This window comes from Mirounga angustirostris, unplaced genomic scaffold, assembly GCF_029215605.1.
Source record: "Mirounga angustirostris isolate CCGP_5_RB_7025 unplaced genomic scaffold, mMirAng1.0.hap1 SCAF_3, whole genome shotgun sequence".
In the NCBI taxonomy this organism is placed as follows: Eukaryota; Metazoa; Chordata; class Mammalia; order Carnivora; family Phocidae; genus Mirounga; species Mirounga angustirostris.
In genome coordinates, this window is record NW_026991711.1 from 150,941,858 (window position 1) to 150,961,954 (window position 20,097).

The following is a 20,097-nucleotide window of genomic DNA, read 5'->3' on the forward strand; positions in this document are numbered from 1 at the left end:
TGTGGCTGGTATCATTATAAAAAGGAGGAATTTACTTACAGACTTAGTCATATAGGCAGAATGCCTTGTGAACATAATGATGATCATCTGTAAGACAAAAAGAGAGGAACAGATCCTTCCCTTACAGCCTTAAGAAGGTACCAATCCTGCCAACACCTTGATCTTGGACTTCCAGCCTCTGAACTGTGAGACAATAAATTTCTGTTGTTAAGCCACCTGGTTTGTGGTACTATGATACTGCAGCCCTAGCAAACTAATATAAGGGCATAAAAGTACCAATTAAGTTTTCCTCACCAGCAGAGTCAACCTGTATAACATTACTTATGACCTAATCAAAGGGTTTAGGGAGTTCCACCTGTCTCCACCACCCATTTTACTGAATTCCCCACTTTCTCATTTTCCTCTGGCCTTTGATTTCTATGCCAGCCTTGAATTAGTTGATTCCCTCTATACACCTCCCTCTCCTAGTTATTTAATTTAATTTTTCAAAACAAGTGGATTAATTAATTGCCATGGGTTTGTCAATTAGGCTCAACAAGAAGCCCTTTAAACTTACTCTACACTACAGCATTTTTTTTCTAAAGTTTTTTATTCTCCATGAACTCCTTCAAATAATTGTACCTGACAGGTAAATGATATTTTGATGAAGCTGTTTTGACATGGTGTCATTTTAAAATAGCTAAAAATCAAACCATTAAACTTTTATCACCAACTTTTATTTTTAATTAATTTGTGAAACAAATATCACTCTGTCTCCTCTCCCAGCCCTAGGAGATGGGATTGAAGAAAAGCCAAAGATAGAGTGAGGTTCAGAGGTTTCTGTTGGTACAACCTCTTTGAATAGGCTGGAATTTTGACACAGCTGCTTTAACTACCTACAAGCAAACCTCTGTCAGAATCAAAACAACTGCCTCCGAATGCACAAGCTGCACCTGACTATGATTCATTTATCATTATACATCTGTGTTTCTCAAACAAAAGTATGTAAATCCCTAAGATATGATTTACTATGCCAAGAAATGCTCAAAAGCAAGGCTAGACATGACATAGCTTCTTTGGGTGTCTATTTTTTTTTTTTTAAGATTTTATTTATTTGACAGAGAGAGAGAGACAGCTAGAGAGGGAACACAAGCAGAGGGAGTGGGAGAGGGAGAAGCAGGCTCCCGGCTGAGCAGGGAGCCTGATGCAGGGCTCGATCCCAGGACCCCAGGATCATGACCCGAGCCGAAGGCAGACCCTTAATGACTGAGCCACCCAGGCACCCCTCAGGTGTCTATTTTAATCAAATCTGAAGATAAAATAACTTTACCTGTTATTGTTTTTATATCAAGACAAACATGGATATGGCATGAAATAAAATGAAAATTGTATAAATTTTTAAAATAAAACATGACATGGGGCACCTGGGTGGTTGCAGTTGGTTAAGTGTCGGACTCTTGGTTTCTGCTCAGGTCATGATCTCTGGGTCATGGGATTGAGCACCCCCCACCATCAGGCTCCACACTCAGTGCAGAGTCTGCTTCAGATTCTCTCTCCCTCCCCTTTTGCCCCTCCCCACTTGCTCTCTCTCTCAAATAAATAAAATCTTTAAAAAAATAAAAATAAGTAAAATAAAATAAAATAAAACATGACATGTTGAAGAAAGAGTCTGCACCTAGTCACTCCTCTCTTACTCCCAACCATCCATGTTTCTTCTCCACTTAGTGATCCTTCGACAGAAATGTTTGAAAAGCACAGCTGTAAACAATTCTATAGCTCTCCAACACACACACCCCCACACCCCCACACACATCTTCACATTTTCCACCTACTTAGCATTTAATCATTTGTATGTATAACTGTGTGTGTGTAATCTGCAATGATTGTTCCTAAATCATTTACTCTTATTTGTTTGCATATTTTTGAGAGTTTCAAGTTATCCCATTGAAATGTTAAAAGAAAAAAAAATGAAAAGGCAACCTACAGAATGGGAGAAGATATTTGCAAATGAAAAATCTGATAAAGGGTTAGTATCTAAAATACATAAAAACTTGTAAAACTCAACAGCCAAAAAAAAGAATAATCCAATTAAAATATGAGAAGACATGAATAGACATTTTTTCAAAGAAGACATCTAGATGACCAACAGACACATGAGAAGATGCTCAACATCACTTATCATCAAGGAAATACAAATCAAAACTACAGTGAGGTATCACCTTGCACCTGTCAGAATGGCTAAAATCAACAACACAAGAAACAACAGGTGCTGGTGAGGATGTGGAAAAAGGGGACCCTCTTGCACTATTGGTGGGAATGCAAACTGGTCAACCACTCTGGAGAACAGTATGGATGTTCCTCAAAAAGTTAAAAAGGAAGCAAGCTCTTTCATGTCTTATGGCATGAGTCCCATCATAAGGGCTCCACCCTGATGAACTAATCATCTCCCAAAGCCTCCCATCTCCAAATACCATCACATTGGGGATTAGGTTTTCAACATATCAATGTTGGGGGACCATTTTCAGTCAAGAGTGGGAATATATTCAAAAGAATTGAAATATACACTTATATGAAAACTTGTACATACATGTTCAAAGCAGCATTATTCATAAGAGCCAAAAAGTAGAAACAATCCAAATATTCATCAACTGATGAATAGATTTTTTAAAATGTGGCATATCTATACAGTGAAATACTATTCAGCCATAAATCATGTTCACAGTGAAAGAAGCCACATACAAAAGCTGCATATTTGCACCAGGTTATACAACTGTATATAATTCCAATTACATAAACTGTCCAGAAGAGGCAAATCTATAGAGACAGATATTATATTAGCAGTTGTCAGGGTCTACAGGAGGAGAGGAAAATGGGGAATGAACATTAATGGACATGGAGTTTACTTGGGGAGTTATGAAAACGTTCTAAAATTACATACAGCTGATAGTTGTACAGCTGTGAATATACTAAAAACTACTGATTTACTTTAAAAGGGTAAGTTTTATGGCATTTGAATTATTTCTCAATTAAATTAATTATTAATTTGTTCTGACTAATTATTCCTCAACTAAAAAATAGTAGCCATTAAGGAAGTAAATAGACAAGATCCAGACTAGGAGAAACATTATCTGAAAGGACTCTTAGAATATAAAGAGAACCTCTAAAAAAATTTTTTTTAAATAGGTGAAAGGATTGAAGAGATACTTCACAAAGCAAGATAAAGAAATGACCAATAAACAAAAAGAAAGTTCCTCAACATCATTAGTAATCAGAGAAATGCAAATAAAATCACAATGAAATAATATTTCAATCTCACTTGAGACGTTAAAATCAAAAAGACTAATACTAAAAAATGACAAGGATATGGAACTCCATTCATTGCTGGTAAGACTGTAAAATCATACAATCACTTTAGAAAATGGTTTGGCAATTTCTTATAAAATCCTATGATGGAGGGATCCCATTCTTAGGTATTTATCCAAGAGATATAAAAACATACACTACAAAATGACTTTTACAAGAATGTCTTAGCACTCCTTTTTGTAATAGACAAAAATTGGGAACAATGCAAATGTTCATCATCAAAAGAACAGACAGTGGTATATATATTCATACAATGGAATACTACTGAGCAATTAAAAGGACTGAATGACTCAAACACACAATAATTTGGATGAATCTTAAAAACATGCTGTGTCAAAGAAGCAAAACCCAAAAAAGTACATACTGTATGATTCAATTTATATGGAGTCCAAGAGCATGCAAAACTAATCTCTGCTGTTTCTGGTGTTTGGAGGAGAGTGGTGGTAGAAGAATGACTAGAAGGGTCACATGGGAACTTTCTAGGTGATAGAAATGTTCTACATATTGATTTGGGTGGTGATTGCACAGTTTTGTACAATAGTCAAAACCTTTTGAACCTCTGCTTTAAAAATGAAATAAAAATAGAAAAGATCTGTAAATAATAAATCAATTTAGAAGTTACTCAGACTCCATCAAATATCCAAAAATTTAGATTTAGATTAAATTTATGAGCAAAGGATTGGGTATTCTTTTTTTCTGGCCTACTTTTTGGTCTTAACATTGATAACTATGTTTGTTGGATATGCATTTGTGTCTATATTTCCCCAAATTCAAACACTCATATTTAAACTAGATTAAATGACCTCATGCATGCATGCACACCACACTTAGAAATACCCCTTTCGGCAGCATTATGAAGTGTTTTTTGACATCCTTTCTTAATTAAAAGAAAACATATGTCTTCAATTACTAGTACTATAAGCTTTCAAAATTGTGGGAGTAATCCAAACTACTTCCTTCAAAGACAACTGACTTAAACATACTCACAAAGGAAGCATAGATTAGGATCATGATTTTTATCTTTTAAGAGACTAGAAGAACAGAAGGGGTTACAATCTTGTCATTTTATGCAACTCTTCTGTTCCGATATATCAAAAACTTGATAAACCAAGGTCATGAAGGACAGTTGAAAAGGAATCAAAGTAAACAATGTACTTCGTCGCCAACAGAGTCTGCCAATATGAGATTAGAACTCTCTATCCTAGTAAGAAAATGTCTTTGGAAAGTTCCTTACAACATTTTATGACTCACAGATATTCCCAGAGGTTCCTGTTTCCATTCTGCCGTAGACAGTGTTTGAAGACGTGCAGTTCTTGTCAACTGTTGTTCTTAGGCAACTTGGCTGAGAGGTCTGTTTAAAAAACATTTGTTGGAAAGATAATATGTTTGGATGTTTTAATTTTTTTAACCAAAATTCCAGATTTTAAATCTAGTTTAACTCTTAATTCAACATGGACTTAAAGAATAGCCTAAGAAGAATTACTATGTTAGTTACATAATATGTATTATGAACTGAGCAATTTTCCCACTTGAAAACTCCCAAACCAGGGGGTACGTATTCTTGGCATAGTCTGCTTTGCATATCTTTCCAACTGCCTCCAGATCCCTGGCTCTGTATTCAATAGTTCTGGCTCTGATCTTGGCCACCCAGCTCAGTACCTCACCTTGGCTACTACTTTGACCAACACTGCCAAAACACCTTCCAGCCCACCAGGACTTGATTCCTGGCTATCCTCCACTTTTGTCTAATCCCAGTTCTCTCTTTCTGTTCTAAGTATTGAATATCACTCCTGAGGTATATTTTCTCCCCATACTCATCTAGCTCTATTCCACTCTACTTGCAGATAGACCCCCAAGGCCTATTCTCTGCTCCTAGCCAGTTCCTCGACTCTTTCCTTTCTCTACTCCCTAAAGTCCTGAATAATAAGCCACCTGGTTTTTAACAGTTCCCATCATCTACATATGATCTTATTTGTTTTCTTGACAATAACTATAAAGATACAGACATGAGAGAAAAAAATATTATAAAATATTTTAGCATTATCCCAATAAAAGTTATTCCTTCATTTAATAGGAATGTAAATGGAAGGAGACCTGATCTCTCTTGACTCTTTAATGATTCATCACTGCTCTACTCCCTACCCCAATCCTCCATCTCTCTTACTCTTGGTATTTCCCTCACATGTGCTTTCTTTGACAAAGCAGTTCCTCTCCCAGATTCCACACCCAACTCTCCCTTGACTCTGTCATTGCTCAGACTCTCCACAGATGCAGTAACTGGAGCCAGCCCAGACACATGTTTAGTTTGACTTACACAGCATTTAAAAAATTTTTTCAGGGTGCCTGGGTGGCTCAGTTGGTTAAGCGACTGCCTTCAGCTCAGGTCATGAGATCCCAGGGTCCTGGGATCGAGTCCTGCATCAGGCTCCCTGCTCTGCGGGGAGCCTGCTTCTCCCTCTCCCACTCCCCCTCTCACTGTGTCTCTCTCTGTCAAATAAATAAATAAAATCTTTAAAAAAATTTTTTTTCAGTTAGTTGACAATATTTAAAAATTGGAAGAATAAGCCTAAAAGTAGAGATTTCCAAAGAAAATCAAAACAGGATATTGAGTAGATCTTTGCTCTCCCATGTTCATTGCACCATTATTTATAATAGCCAAGATATGGAAACAACTAAGTGCCCATCAACAGATGAGTGGATAAAGTAGATGTGAGATGTATACACACACACACACACACACACATCAGAATGGAATATTATTCAGCTGTGTGAGAAAGAACGTAGTCCTGTCATTTATGACAACACAGATAAGACTTTGAGGACGTTATGCTAGGTGAAAGAAGCCAGACAGAGAAAGACAAATACTGCATGATATCACTTATATGTGAAATCTAAAATGGGAAAAATGTCAAATTCATAGAAACAGAGAGTAGAAAAGTGGTTGCCAGGGAAAACATGGTGATTATAGTTGATATACATTGATAACACTTGTACAATTGAAATTTGCTAATAGAGTTGAACTTAAATGTTCTCACCAAAAAAGAAAAAGAAAGATAAATACATGGAGCAATGGATGTGTTAATTAGCTAGAAGGGGAGGCAGAAATCCTTTCACAATATATATGTATATCAACTCACCACAATGTACGCTTTAAGTATCTTACAATTTTACCCCAACAAAGCTGAAATTTTTAAAAATTAGGTGTCGTTTGCTCAAGTTCATTAGTCAGTAAACTACAGTTTCAAATCTGTGCCCATAAGTAAGGTTTCATTAGAACACAAGCATGTTCATTTGTTTATGTCATATCTATGGCTACTTCTATGCTACAACAGCAGCGTTGAGCACTGTGACAGAGACCATATGGCCAAAAATATTTCAAATATTACCAAAGCCAAAATACTTACAGTCTGGCCCTTTACAGAAAATGTTTGCCAAACTCTGTTGAAGATGGTTCTCAATCAACACGGGATGCCCTGCCCCCAGAGATTCTAATATGATTAGTCTGCAATGGATGCTGGTGTCCAATTCCCAGAGATTCTGATGTTATCGTGCTGCACTAAGTGCTGACGTTGGTATTTTCAAACTCCCAGACAATTCTGTTTTGCATGTAGGCTTGTGAACCCCTCAATTAGGTAATCTAGATGCCTTCAACAGTCTGTTATTCTTGTCTCTTTCTCTGGGAAATATATATTTCCCTTGTTTAACTAGGAAAAGACTATCTTCTACCCACCTTCACAAGTGTTCTGAGCAATGCAAAAGAGCCCTTTGTATCATCAGAAATCTAGATCATAGCTTAGTGCTTTTTTAAAAAATAGGTAACATTATCCTCAGTTTGAAAGTACAGAAATTGAAACTCAAACATGTTTAGTGCCTTTCCTAACTTCTTTTCTTTCTTTCTTTCTTTCTTTCTTTCTTTCTTTCTTTCTTTCTTTCTTTCTTTCTCTCTCTCTCTCTCTCTCTCTCTCTCTCTCTCTCTCTCTCTCTCTCTCTCTCTTCTTTCTTTCTTTCTTTCTTTTTTCTTATAATCTCTACACTCAACATGGAGCTGGAACTCATGACCCCGAGATCAAGAGTTACATACTCCTCAGACTGAGCAAGCCAGGCACCCCATAGTGCTTTAAAAAAATAGATTTTGGGGGCGCCTGGGTGGTTCAGTTGGTTAAGCATCAGACTCTTGATCTCAGCTCAGGTCTTGATCTCAGGGTTGTGCATTCAAGCCCCACACTGAGTGTTTTTTTAAAAAAAAAAAAAAAAAACGGATTTGGGCTCCAACACAGATGTATCAAATAAAAGTCTCCAAGAGGCAACAATTTTGAAAAGCTTCCCAGATGATTCTGATAAGTAACTAGATTTGAGAGCAACTACCTAGCTATGACACAGTCATTCACACAGTTGCATTCACTGGAAGCTCAACTAGGGCTAAAATGTCCATGATAGCCTCTTATCCTTCAGGGTATCTCTCTACATGGCCTCTGATCATTCAGATGTTTAACTTGAACATCTTGAAAGCATGGCAATTAGGATGCAAAGGGTAAAGACAAGAAAGCTCCAAGCCCCTTTAAGCCTGGACTAAGAAATCTCAGAATGGTACTTCTGCCGCACACTGTTGGCTAAAGCAAGTCAAAAGTACAGCCCATATTCAAGAAGAGGGGAAAGAGACTCCACCTCTTTCTGTGAGAAGCAGCATGCATGTATAGGAAGGTGAGATATTGATGGCACTCATCTTTGGAGACTATCAAAAAGAATCTAGTAAGGAGCAAAGCAAAACAATGGTAACAGTCAAGCATTAGGATTGTGATATGAATAAAAGAAAGGTATGAACAAGAAAAGAAGTATAAACAATGAAGCATCAGGGAGGAATGTTCCCCAAAAAATATTTTAACTAAGACAGTTGTTTCAAATAAGATATTTAAACTGAGATATTTGAAATAAGGTTGTTGAGTTTTTTTAAAATTAGACATTAGAACTGAGTTAGGCATGAACTATATGAAGAAACTGAACAAGAACTGAAGCATTCCAAATAGAGAGAAGATTGTGGAATACAAAGATATGGAACATCATGAGAGCAAAAGCTGCAAGTACCTTGGTATGGGTGGAACAAGGATATTTGTGGATGGAGCGACTTTCCAGCAAACAGCTGTACATTAAGATCTGGAGCTTAAGAAAGAGGTCTAGGCTAGAGATATGGATTTGGGAATCTTCAGAACATACATGATGGTAGAAGGTCAAAAGGTGAGCCAGAAGAGGGTCATATGGGACAAAAAATATAGTGAGAAGGGCACAAAACCAGGAACAGAGATCGTGGAGGTCACTGATATCTGAGATCCTACATAGGAGATGTGAGAAATAGCAATAGGAAAAGTAGGAGGATAACTTATTAGAAAAATATCTAAAAAGAAAGGGGGAGTTTTCAGGAAGGAGGAACTGGTCAATAATGCCAATTGCCGGGCACCTGGGTGGCTCAGTTGGTTAAACGACTGCCTTCGGCTCAGGTCATGATCCTGGAGTCCCTGGATCGAGTCCCGCATCGGGCTCCCTGCTCGGCAGGGAGTCTGCTTCTCCCTCTGACCCTCCCGACCCTCCCCCCCTCATGCTCTCTCTCTCTCAGTCTCTCTCTCAAATAAATAAATAAAATCTTTAAAAAATAATAATAATAATGCCAATTGCCACAGAAAGTGGGTCAAGACAAAAGCAGAAAAGTGTTTATTGGATTTGGTGATAGATAGGTCATTGGTGAATTCAAGGATTGTTTCAATAGAAAAGGAGCAGAAACTAGATTGTAGGGAGTTTAACAGAAAAGAATTGAGAAAGTATGAGAAGTTAATGTAGTGCAATTGATGCAAGCAGTGCTGTGAACAGAAAGAGGGGATGCTGAAAGATCTAAAACAGTCAAAATGACACTAATACACTGACACTTGTACATTAGTACATATTAGTAAGTGTTAGTTGACTGAACGTGAATGAATGAATAAATACATAGTATAAAGAAGTAACTGACTTTCACAGAAAGGCAACAACTGCTTTAACATTATCCCTTCCAAATTAAAGTTCTCAGCATGGTACACTAATATAACTATGATTAATTCCAAAGAAACCCTGTATTAATTCCTTTATTTATGTTCAGTTCTTACAAAATGCTAACAAATCCTTGCACTGGATATGTGTAAAATCATGAACAACTAAAAGCAGCTTGAGGCAAAAGAAAGAAAATTGGATTGAGTTCTGCTCCAGGTTTCTAACAACTCACTTGTATGTCTTTAAGTTTGCCCCTTCATCTCTTCAGGCTTTGGTTTGCTTTCCATATAATGAAGTGTGAATTAGATCAGGGATAGAGAATAGGTATCAAGTGATTTTAGTAATTGTCAAACCTATCCAGAATCCCATCAGCAAGGATTAGGTGTTTTCACAAGGAAAAATTACTATCAATGTTAACATCAGTTTCTGCTTTGATCATGTCAGGAGGTATACGTACATTTCACAAAACACATCCCGTATCAAGTAGTCAAAATCATCACTATATATTTTATACTGAAGGCTCAAATCAGGGAAGCATTCTTAAAATACAGATCAAAAACACAATGCAGTGAATTTGCTATTTGCTTTTTTCCTATTTTTAACACCAAATATAATTTGAAATATATATGACCATATATATATATATATTTTACAAGTCAAGAAAATAGAAACCCACACTCAACAGAGGGAACTCAATGGAGGAAATTGGTTCTGCAGGTGTTAAGAGGTCTGCATGTGCAAAAACAGAACATTCCATAAGCAGCCACAATGCCTGAGGTTAGGGTACCAAAAGGGAAAAGCCGGAGATAACCAGAACCTAGGAGCTACAAGATTGAGCCCCCAGATTTGATGCTTTAAAGAAGGGACTTTGGGCTGGCTGCTGCTGGTACCTCTGAGGGAACACAATAAGATGGTTCTGGAAGTGCCAAAAGCAGCTGGAGGCTGGAGTCACTTACATAGCTGGGGCCACTACCTGATGCTTAGAATAACTGCCATTTTGGAATTGAGGCCAAGAGGAATAGTACAAATTTTAAAACAGTAAGAAAGTCTATCTCCCCTTTCATCATATAGAAAGCCCACCCTCCAATATCTTCCAGATCCCTCTAATGCCTTCAAGAATCTGGCAAGAAAATCTGAGGAATGATATTTGCAGGGTCCTAGTATCACAAAGTAGAGTCAAAAAGGAGGACATGGAACTGAGAGAATAGTTAAATAACTGGCACAAATTATTTACTCAGAAAAGTAAGAGTTAATAATTGCATCAGAGTTAATAATTGCATCAGAGTTAATAGCAAAAGAATTAATGTTGAAGGAGGTATCTTAGAGAATGTAAGAATTAAGGAAATTTATATATGAATAAATAAGCATATCTGAGCAGAAAAAAGAAAGCTGTTCTATGCTTAAGAAATGAGACAGAGAAAGAGGAAAGAAACAAAGAAAATTTGGACCTAGAGGAAAAGATCTCTGTTAAAACAAAGGCAAATGACATTAGTATGAAAATCATAATGGGAGCACCTGGGTGGCTCAGTCAGTTGAGCATCTGACTCTCGATTTTGGCTCAGGTCATGATCTCAGGGTCATGGGATGGAGCCCCATATTGGACTCTGTGCTGAGCAGGGATCTGCTTGAGCTTCTCTTTCTCCTTCTCCTTCTGCCCCTCCCCCTGCTCACACACTCTCAATCTCTAAAATAAATAAATCTTGGGCGCCTGGGTGGCTCAGTCGGTTAAGCGACTGCCTTCGGCTCAGGTCATGATCCTGGCGTCCCTGGATCGAGTCCCGCATCGGGCTCCCTGCTCTGCAGGGAGTCTGCTTCTCCCTCTGACCCTCCCCCCTCTCATGTGCTCTCTCTCATTCTCTCTCTCTCAAATAAATAAATAAAATCTTTAAAAAATAAAAAATAAAAAAAATAAAATAAAATAAAATAAACAAATCTTTAAAGAAAAAAAAAATCACAATCATAACATTAAAAACTCTATGTAATTAAATTAGGTTCCAGGAAGAAGAAATTGGCCCTTACATCAGTGCCACAGACCATCATGAAATGTCCCCACAAGACCGTGCTACCTTAAACCTAGGATCCCGAGGCTCATATACTCTTGACCAAACACTGCTCAAGAAGTGCCCTAAAGTTAAGATAGACCAACAGTGACATCTGCTGCCATGCACTTATTTTTAAAAGGGTCAATTTCAACATTTCAAAATTAAGTCTCCTGCCAAACCACTGGACTTCTGCTGTGATGAGTCAGCACTTCTGGAACTCCTGTTTGCCCTCTGTGCTATTAGAAGATTTTCTAAGTGAATGCAGAACATGGGAAAATGAGAGAGTATTTGAAAATTTAACTAAAACAAACAAAAAACAGTGGGGGTGGAGGCATAAGTGATGAGAAAAAAGACTTCACATTGTCTTTTCTCATCCTGTTTTTCCTTTGGCTAAGTAAGTCCAAATTAATTTGGTAGTTGTTAGCAAGCATGAGCAAGTTCTCAGTAAAAAAAAAAAGGACTAATTTAACTGTTGCCAGTTTCTGAGGATTCAAACCCAAAATTTCAGCATACCATAACAGACCAGGAAAAAAAAAAAGTCAAATGATCAAAGGAGAAGATGTGGAAAATGTTTAGAGTTAGTCTTGCTTAGGAAACCTCTTCCTAGTTATCTAATTGTTTACCTTGATTTTACCTCCTTCAACATCTGCTGACCCTCAGGCTTTTGCTTTTCTGAAAGCCAATCGAACAGAAGGTTTGAATCAAACACCATGGCTTTTAAAAAATACATATAATCACCAGTAGAAAGTGGTCAGTGTGGCTCATTTATGTAAACCAGCAGATACTAGTTCAAAAAAATGGGTTAATTTATTTGCTTGAGAAAAAAAATTGGCAATTGACAATGAATCCCAGCTCTGGTTATGATGAAAGAAGGTGAACAAGAAAGGCCGATGCTGCAATGAAGGAGAACTGAATTAAAAGTTCTGACTTTAGTACAGGTTCTGACTGCTCACTAAATGTTTATCACCTTGAGGAAATCATGTAACTTCTCTAGGCCTCAGTTTTCTTTTCTGTGGTATGAAAGGACTGGACTATATGAGGGATGAAAAAACGGTTTCAATTCATTTTCCTTCTTTGGTTACCTGGCATTGGCTACTTATAAGTAATCTTAAAGCTGCATGCAGAAGCAATGGAAAAGGTGCTGAGCCATTAGCAGGACTTACTGTGGGCAACATGAACATGGAGTAGCGACATGTGTGACATATACACACCAAGCTTAGACAAGATTCTTTCTCCCAATGTTGTTTTTTGTTTTTTTTTTTTAAGATTTATTTATTTGAGAGAGACAGAGAGACAGAGAGAAAGCAATGAGAGGAAGAGGCAGAGGGAGAGAGAGAGAGAGAATCTCAAGCAGACTCCAAGCTGAGTGTGGAGCCTGAAGCAGGGTTCGATCTCACCACCATGAGATCACGACCTGAGCCAAAACCAAGAGTCAGATGCTTAACTGCACCACCCAGGTGCCCTTCTCCCAGTATATTTGGCAGCTATACATTCTGCTATTAGCTGTCATTTTCAGTGCCTACTATGTTTCAGCTATGCAAGACACTCAATCATTTCCAATATTCATCATATTTTAAAGACAAGGAAACTTGGAAATATTATATAATTTTCTCAAAGATACACAACATAGCTGGACTCAATTACTAACATAATATCCCAACATTCTTTATTGTGAATAAAATCTTAACTTCTCATATTTTGAATCATCCCCCAGTCGTCTTGTAATACAAAACCTATATTATACATCATTGTGTCTTGCCTTAATACACCCATTTTCCTTCAAAAGAAAGGATAAAGGCTTGACATGAAATTAGGCTAGACCACATAAACATGAAAGGGCAGGGCAGGAGCTGCAAGGAGAACGGGCCCAAGGAAATGCTTTTTCCAGCGTATGGACTAGGAAGGATTGTTGAAAATTAAAAGTGACAAAGAAAGAAACAATAACTAAACATCATGTTCAAGTAGAATTCTAAACAAAATCAGAAGGATACTGAATCCAAACTGAAAAGAACTGTAAAAACAATGTGTGTTGCATCAACTGGGTTTGTATAGACAACTTAATTGGTACAGTACTCAGGGACGTACTAGCTACATGGCAGTGCTTGATGGACACACTTTGATGATGAGGGTTACAAATAATTCAGAAAATAGATTCCTGATAAGAACTATTTTTTGAAGGTTCTTTAATTTGATGCAATACTTTGGACATTTCTTTTGTTTTTTGTTTGTTTGTTTTTGTTTTTTATTATGTTCAGTTAGCCAACATATAGTACATCATTAGTTTCTGATGTAGTGTTCAATGATTCATTAGTTGTGTATAACACCCAGTGCCCATCACAGTACATGCCCTCCTTAATACCCATCACCCAGGCTACCCCATCCCCCCACCCATCTCCCTTCTGTAACTCTCAGTTTGTTTCCCAGAGTCCAGAGTCTCTCATGGTTTGTCTCCCTCTCTGATTTCTTCCCATCCAGTTTTCCCTCCCTTCTCCTGTGGTCCTCCGCACTATTCTTTATGTTCCACATATGAGTGAAACCATATGATAATTGTCTTTCTCTGATTGAGTTATTTCAGTTAGCATAATCCCCTCCAGTTCCATCCATGTTGATGTAAATGGTGGGTATTCATCCTTTCTGATGGCTGAGTAATATTCCATTGTATATACAAATCATATCTTCTTTAACCATTCATTTGTTGAAGGACATCTCAACTTTTTCCACGGATTGGCTATTGTGAATATTGCTGCTATGAACACTGGGGTGCACGTGCCCCTTCTTTTCACTACATCTGTATCTTTGGGGTAAACACCTAGTAGTGCAATTGCTCTATTTTTTAACTTTTTGGGGAACCTCCATACTGTTTTCCAGAGTGGCTCTACCAGCTACTTTGGATATTTCTTAGGTTATAATGACCAGGTATAGTAGAAAGCAAGACACTAACTTTCAGTTACAGCAAACTAATGCTTCCCATCAGAAGTCTTTGAAAGTGGCATCACGAAATTGGTCCATCCTGACTAATTACAGAATTATATGCCAATGCTTTCAGAGTACATACTCAGGAAGTTACAGATGCCTTTGGAAAATCACCCAACAACATGGATTAGTAAAAAAGTTTTCAGGAAACCAAATGGAAGAATGTATCCATTGGAGAAAAATGATTAGTAGCTAGACTGGATTTCATATCAAAATACCTCATGGTCTCTGATTAGCTGACTGATTCATTCATGTTATAAACATTTATTCTTTATTAATTATGAGTTTGGCACTCTGACAGTCACCATGATTACATTACAAAAAAAAAAATACTCCTAACTTTGATGAGTAGACGTCCAGTTGGAGACAGGTACATAAATAAATTAAAACGCAATGTGACAAGTAAATCAACTGGATTATGTTTGAGATACATACGAATTATATGAAAGTGAAGTAATAAATTTTCTCTCATGAGATCAGAGAGGGACCAGAAAGGGATCAGAAAGACACATAAGTGCAGAGCTGAATTGAATATCAGTATGTTTCTGAGGACAACAGTTACTTGCATGTTATTTATATGATATTAAGATAGTAAAAATATGTTACAACTAAAGTCAAACTCAGACTTTTACACCAGCCTCATTCATATGTTAAGATAGCTCTGAAAACAGTACAGTCAATAACAACATGGGGAAAATGGTACTTGTATAATTATATAAAGCAAAGTGTTGTGTTATTTTCCATCCCTGCTACTGTAAGGTAATAAATAGCATTCCAAGGTGTGAGGACCCATCATGGCATCATGCACTTAGAAAGTTAACGCAAGAAAAGTCCTACAAAGAGTGTTATTTCACATGTGCTCTGTGACTAATTCTGTTTGTGGAATGAACTGAGCCATGGTCATAGGTCACCTTCAGCCAGCCAAGAGAATGTTTCCAGAGTGTAATTGTTCTGGGCATCAAGGCACTTTACAGCATGTTCCCATTGCTTTTTTGATAGTTTGTGGCCAGGAGACTGCTGAGAAAATATTATTCACCCAAATTAGACGGACTAGTCAACCACCTGGTTATTACATCTCCATGTCAGCACAAGCCATGTCGGCAACCAAATTTACCAGATGTTTCTAATTTCTCTACCTTCTGAACTACATGATGCTTTTTTTTTTCTGGCTTTGAAACATTTTAAACAAAGGACTTTCTGTAATGGCTCAGGAAACTTACAAAATTAAAATCCTGGTTAATATCAGAATAAGAGTCCTGGCCCTTCTGCCACATCCACGTTGATGACTTTTCCTCCTTGCTACACACTACTTGTGAGATTCTCTCAGCAGAGTTTTTGGCTCTAGGAGTCTCATTCACTATCTAGAGATTTCCATCTGGCTAACAAATAGAAAAACATCACTGAATTCTACATGTCCTCTGCTGCTGTGTTATCTAAAATAAATGCTACTTCAAATTATGGCCCAATGTTAAAAATGATCGAGTCACATACCTTTCAAACCAGCAACTGCATTTCTAGAAAATTATCCAAAGATTTTCATACACGTTCACAAGGAAGTATACATAAGGATGTTCATTGCAGCATGGTTTATAAGACTGGGAATTAAGTAATTACCTAAGCATCTATCAGGAGGGGGTTGATGGAATATTTTATGCTATGTCCACACAAGAAATAATATTCAATCCTTAAAATAACTAGGCATCTCTGTATATATAATAATTAAAAAATCCCCATAATAATTGTTAGGTGAAAAAATAAGATGAAGAACTAGGCCAATATGCATATATATATATGTGTGTAAATCCTAGCACAATATATACTATGTAACTTTACATTTTTATTAGACTTTGTATACCTTTCTTTTCTAAAAGTTTTTAATTCCAGTTAACATACAATGTTATATTAGTTATAGGTATAAAGATAGAGATCCAACAATTCTATATAGGACTTACTGCTCATCACGATAAATATACTCTTTAATTCCCATCACCTATTCCACCCATCACCCCACCTGCCTCCCCTCTAGTAACCATCAGTTTTTTCTGTAGAGTTAAGAGTTTATTTCTTGATTTGTCTCTCTCTCTTTTCCCCCTTTTGCTCCTTTGTTTCTTAAATTCCACATATTAGTGAAATCATATGGTATTTGTCTTTGTCTGACATTTCGCTTAGCATTATACTCTTTAGCTCCATCTATGTCGTTGCAAATAGCAAGATTTCATTCTGTTTTATGGCTAAATAATATTCCACATGAATATTCTTTATTCATTCATCAATCAATGGATACTTGGCTCCGTCCATATCTTGGCTAATGTAGTTAATGTTGCTATAAACATCAGGGTGCATGTATCCTTTGGATTGTTTTTGTATTCTTTGGGTAAATACCTAGTAGTGTGGTTGCTGAATCCTAGGGTAGTTCTATTTTTCACTTTTTGAGGAAACTCCAAACTGTTTTCCACAATTGCTACACTAGTTTGCATTCCTCCCAACAGCACAGGGGGGTTCCTTTTTCTCCAAATCCTCGCCAACACCTGTTGTTTCTTGTATTGTTGATTTTAGCCATTCTGACAAGTGTGAGGTGATACTTCATTGTGGTTTTGATTTGCATTTCCCTGATGATAAGTGTTAATGAACATCTTTTCATGTGTCTGTTGGCTATCTGGATGTCTTCTTTAGAAAAATGCCTATTCATGTCTCTTGCCCATTTTTTAATTGGATCATTTGTTTTTCAGGTGGTGAGTTGTAGAAGTTCTTAATATATTTTGGATACTAACCCTTTATCAGATTTTTCATTTGCAAATATCTTCTCCCATTCAGTAGGTTGCCGTTTAGTTTTGGTGATTGTTTCCTTTTCTGTGCAGAAGCTTTTTATTTTGATGTAGTCCCAATAGTTTATGTTTGCTTCTGTTTCCCTTGCCTCAGGAGCCATATCTAGAAAAATGTTGCTATGCTCGATGTCAGAGAAGTTACTGCCTATGTTCTCTTCTAGGATTTTTATAGTTTCAGGTTTCACATTTAGGTCTTTAATCAATTTTGAATTTTTTTGTGTGTATGCTGTAAGAAAGTGGTCCAGTTTCATTTTTTTGCATGTTGCTGTCCAGTTTTCCCAAAACCATTTGTTGAAGGGCCTTTTTCCCATTGGATATTCTTTCCTTCTTTGTCAAAGATTAATTGACCATATAGTTGTGGGTTCATTTCTGGGTTTTCTATTCTGTTCTATTGATCTATGGGTCTATTTTTGTGCCAGTACCATACTGTTTTGATCACTACAGTTTTGTAATGTAACTGGAGGTTTGGAATTGTGATGCCTCAGCTTAGCTTTTCTTTTTCAGGATTGCTTTGGCTATTCAGGGTCTTTTGTGGTTCCATACAAACTTTAGGATTGTTTGCTCTAAGTTCTGTGAAAAATGCTGTTATTTTGATAGGGATTGCATTAAATATGTAGATTGCTTTGGGTAGTACAGACATTTTAACAATATTTGTTCTGCCAAACAATGAGCATGGAATGTCTTTCCATTTCTTTGTGTCATCTTCAATTTCTTCCATCAGTGTTTTATAATTTTCAGAGTACAGGTCTTTTGCCTCTTTGGTTAGGTTTATTCATATGTATCGTATTGTTTTTGATGCAGTTGTAAATGGAATTGTTTTCTTAATTTCTCTTTCTGCTGCTTCATTATTGGTGTATGGAAATGCAACAGATTTCTGTAACTTGATTTTGTATCCTGTGACTTTACTGAATTTGTTGATCAGTTCTAGCAGTTTTTTGGTAGAATCTCTCAGGTTTTCTATATATATCATGTCTTCTGCAAATAGTGAAAGTTTTATTTCTCCTTAATAATCTGGATACCTTTTATTTCTTTTTGTTGTCTGATTGCTGTGGCTAGGACTTCCAGTAGAACAAAAGAGGTGAGAGTGGGCATCCTTGTTTTGCTCCTGATCTTAGAGGAAAAACCGAGAGCTGATGATTAAGGATGATGTTAGCTGTGGGTTTTTCATATATGGCCTTTATTATGTTGAGGTTTATTCCCTCTAAACCTACTTTGTTGAGGGTTCTTATCAGGAATGGACGTTATTCTTTATCAAATGCTTTTTCTGCATCAGTTGAAATCATCATATAGTTTTTATCCTTTCTCTCATTGATGTGATAGATCACACTGATTGATTTGCAAATATTGAACCACATTTGCAACCTGGGATTAAATCCCACTTGACCATGGTGAATGATTTTTTTTTAATGTATTGTTGGATATGGTTTACTAGTATTTTGTTGAGGGTTTTTGCATCTATGTTCATCAGAGATATTGGTCTGTAGTTCTCCTTTTTTGTGGTGTTTTTATCTGGTTTTGGTATCAAGGTAATTCTGGCCTGATAGAATAATTTGGAAATTTTCCTTCCTGTTCTATTTTTTGGAATAGTTTGAGAAGAATAAGTATTAACTCTTCTTTAAATGTTTGATAGAATTCACTTGTGAAGCTGTCTGGTCCTGGACTTTTGTTTGTTGGGAGTTGTTAATTACTAATTCAGTTTCTTTACCAGTTATCAGTCTGTTTGAATTTTCTATTCCTTCCTGTTTCAGGTTTGGTAGTTTATATGTTTCTAGGAATTTATCCACTTCTAGGTTGTCCAATTTGTTGGCATATAGTTTTTCATAATATTTTCTTATAACTGTTTTTCTGTGGTGTTCATTGTTACTTCTCCTCTCTCATTTGTGATTTTATTTATTTGAGTCCTTTCTCCTTTTTTCTTGATAAGTCTAGCTAGAGGTTTATCAATTTTATTGATTATTTCAAGGAACCAGAGCTTGGTTTCATTGATCTGTTCTATTGGTTTTTTTTAGTTTCTATATCATTTATTTCTGCTCCAATCTTTATTATTTCTTTCCTTCTACTGGTTTTAGGCTTTGTTTGTTGTTCTTTTTCTAGCTTGTTTAGGTGTAAGGTTAGGATATTTACTTGAGATTTTTTTTAATACATTTTTTAAAATTTTATTATACTGTGTTATGTTAGTCACCATATATTACATCATTAGTTTTTGATGTAGTGCTCCATGATTCATTGTTTGCATATAACACCCAGTGCTCCATGCAGAACGTGCCCTCCTTAATACCCATCACCAGGCTAACCCATCCCCCCACCCCCCAAGAGTGCTTTCATTCTCATGAACAATCAAAATATTGTATTTTTCCCATTCTTACTACTATTTGAATGTAGACTTTTTTTTTCTAAAGGAATTTTATTGTTATGTTAATCACCATACATTACATCATTAGTTTTAGATGTAGTGTTCCATGATTCATTGTTTGTGCATAACACCCAGTGCTCCATGCAGAACGTGCCCTCTTTAATACCCATCCTCCCACCCCCCTCCCCTCTAGAACCCTCAGTTTGTTTTTCAGATGTTGGCAGGGATGCAGAGAAAGGGGAACCCTCCTACACTGTTGGTGGGAATGCAAGCTGGTGTAGCCACTCTGGGAAACAGTATGGAGGTTCCTCAAAAAGTTGAAAATAGAGCTACCATATCCAGCAATTGCACTACTGGGTATATGCCCCAAAGATAAAAATGTAGGGATCCGAAGGGGTACGTGCACCCCGATGTTTATAGCAGCAATGTCCACAATAGGCAAACTGTGGAAAGAGCCAAGATGTCCATCGACAGATGAATGGATAAAGAGATGTGGTATATATATACAATGGAATATTATGCAGCCATCAAAAGGAATGAGATCTTG

The 20,097-nt window shown here is 36.8% G+C and overlaps 1 long non-coding RNA gene across 1 annotated transcript in view; it reads right to left on the reverse strand.

Moving 5' to 3' along the window:
- Positions 1-1,569: 1,569 nt before the first annotated feature.
- Positions 1,570-20,097, reverse strand: part of LOC135363904 (uncharacterized) — a 218,418-nt gene continuing 199,890 nt past the window's right edge. Inside the window, exon 9 of the long non-coding RNA XR_010410246.1 lies at positions 1,570-4,693. This is a non-coding gene — a long non-coding RNA (uncharacterized LOC135363904). The remainder of the gene's footprint in view (positions 4,694-20,097) is intronic.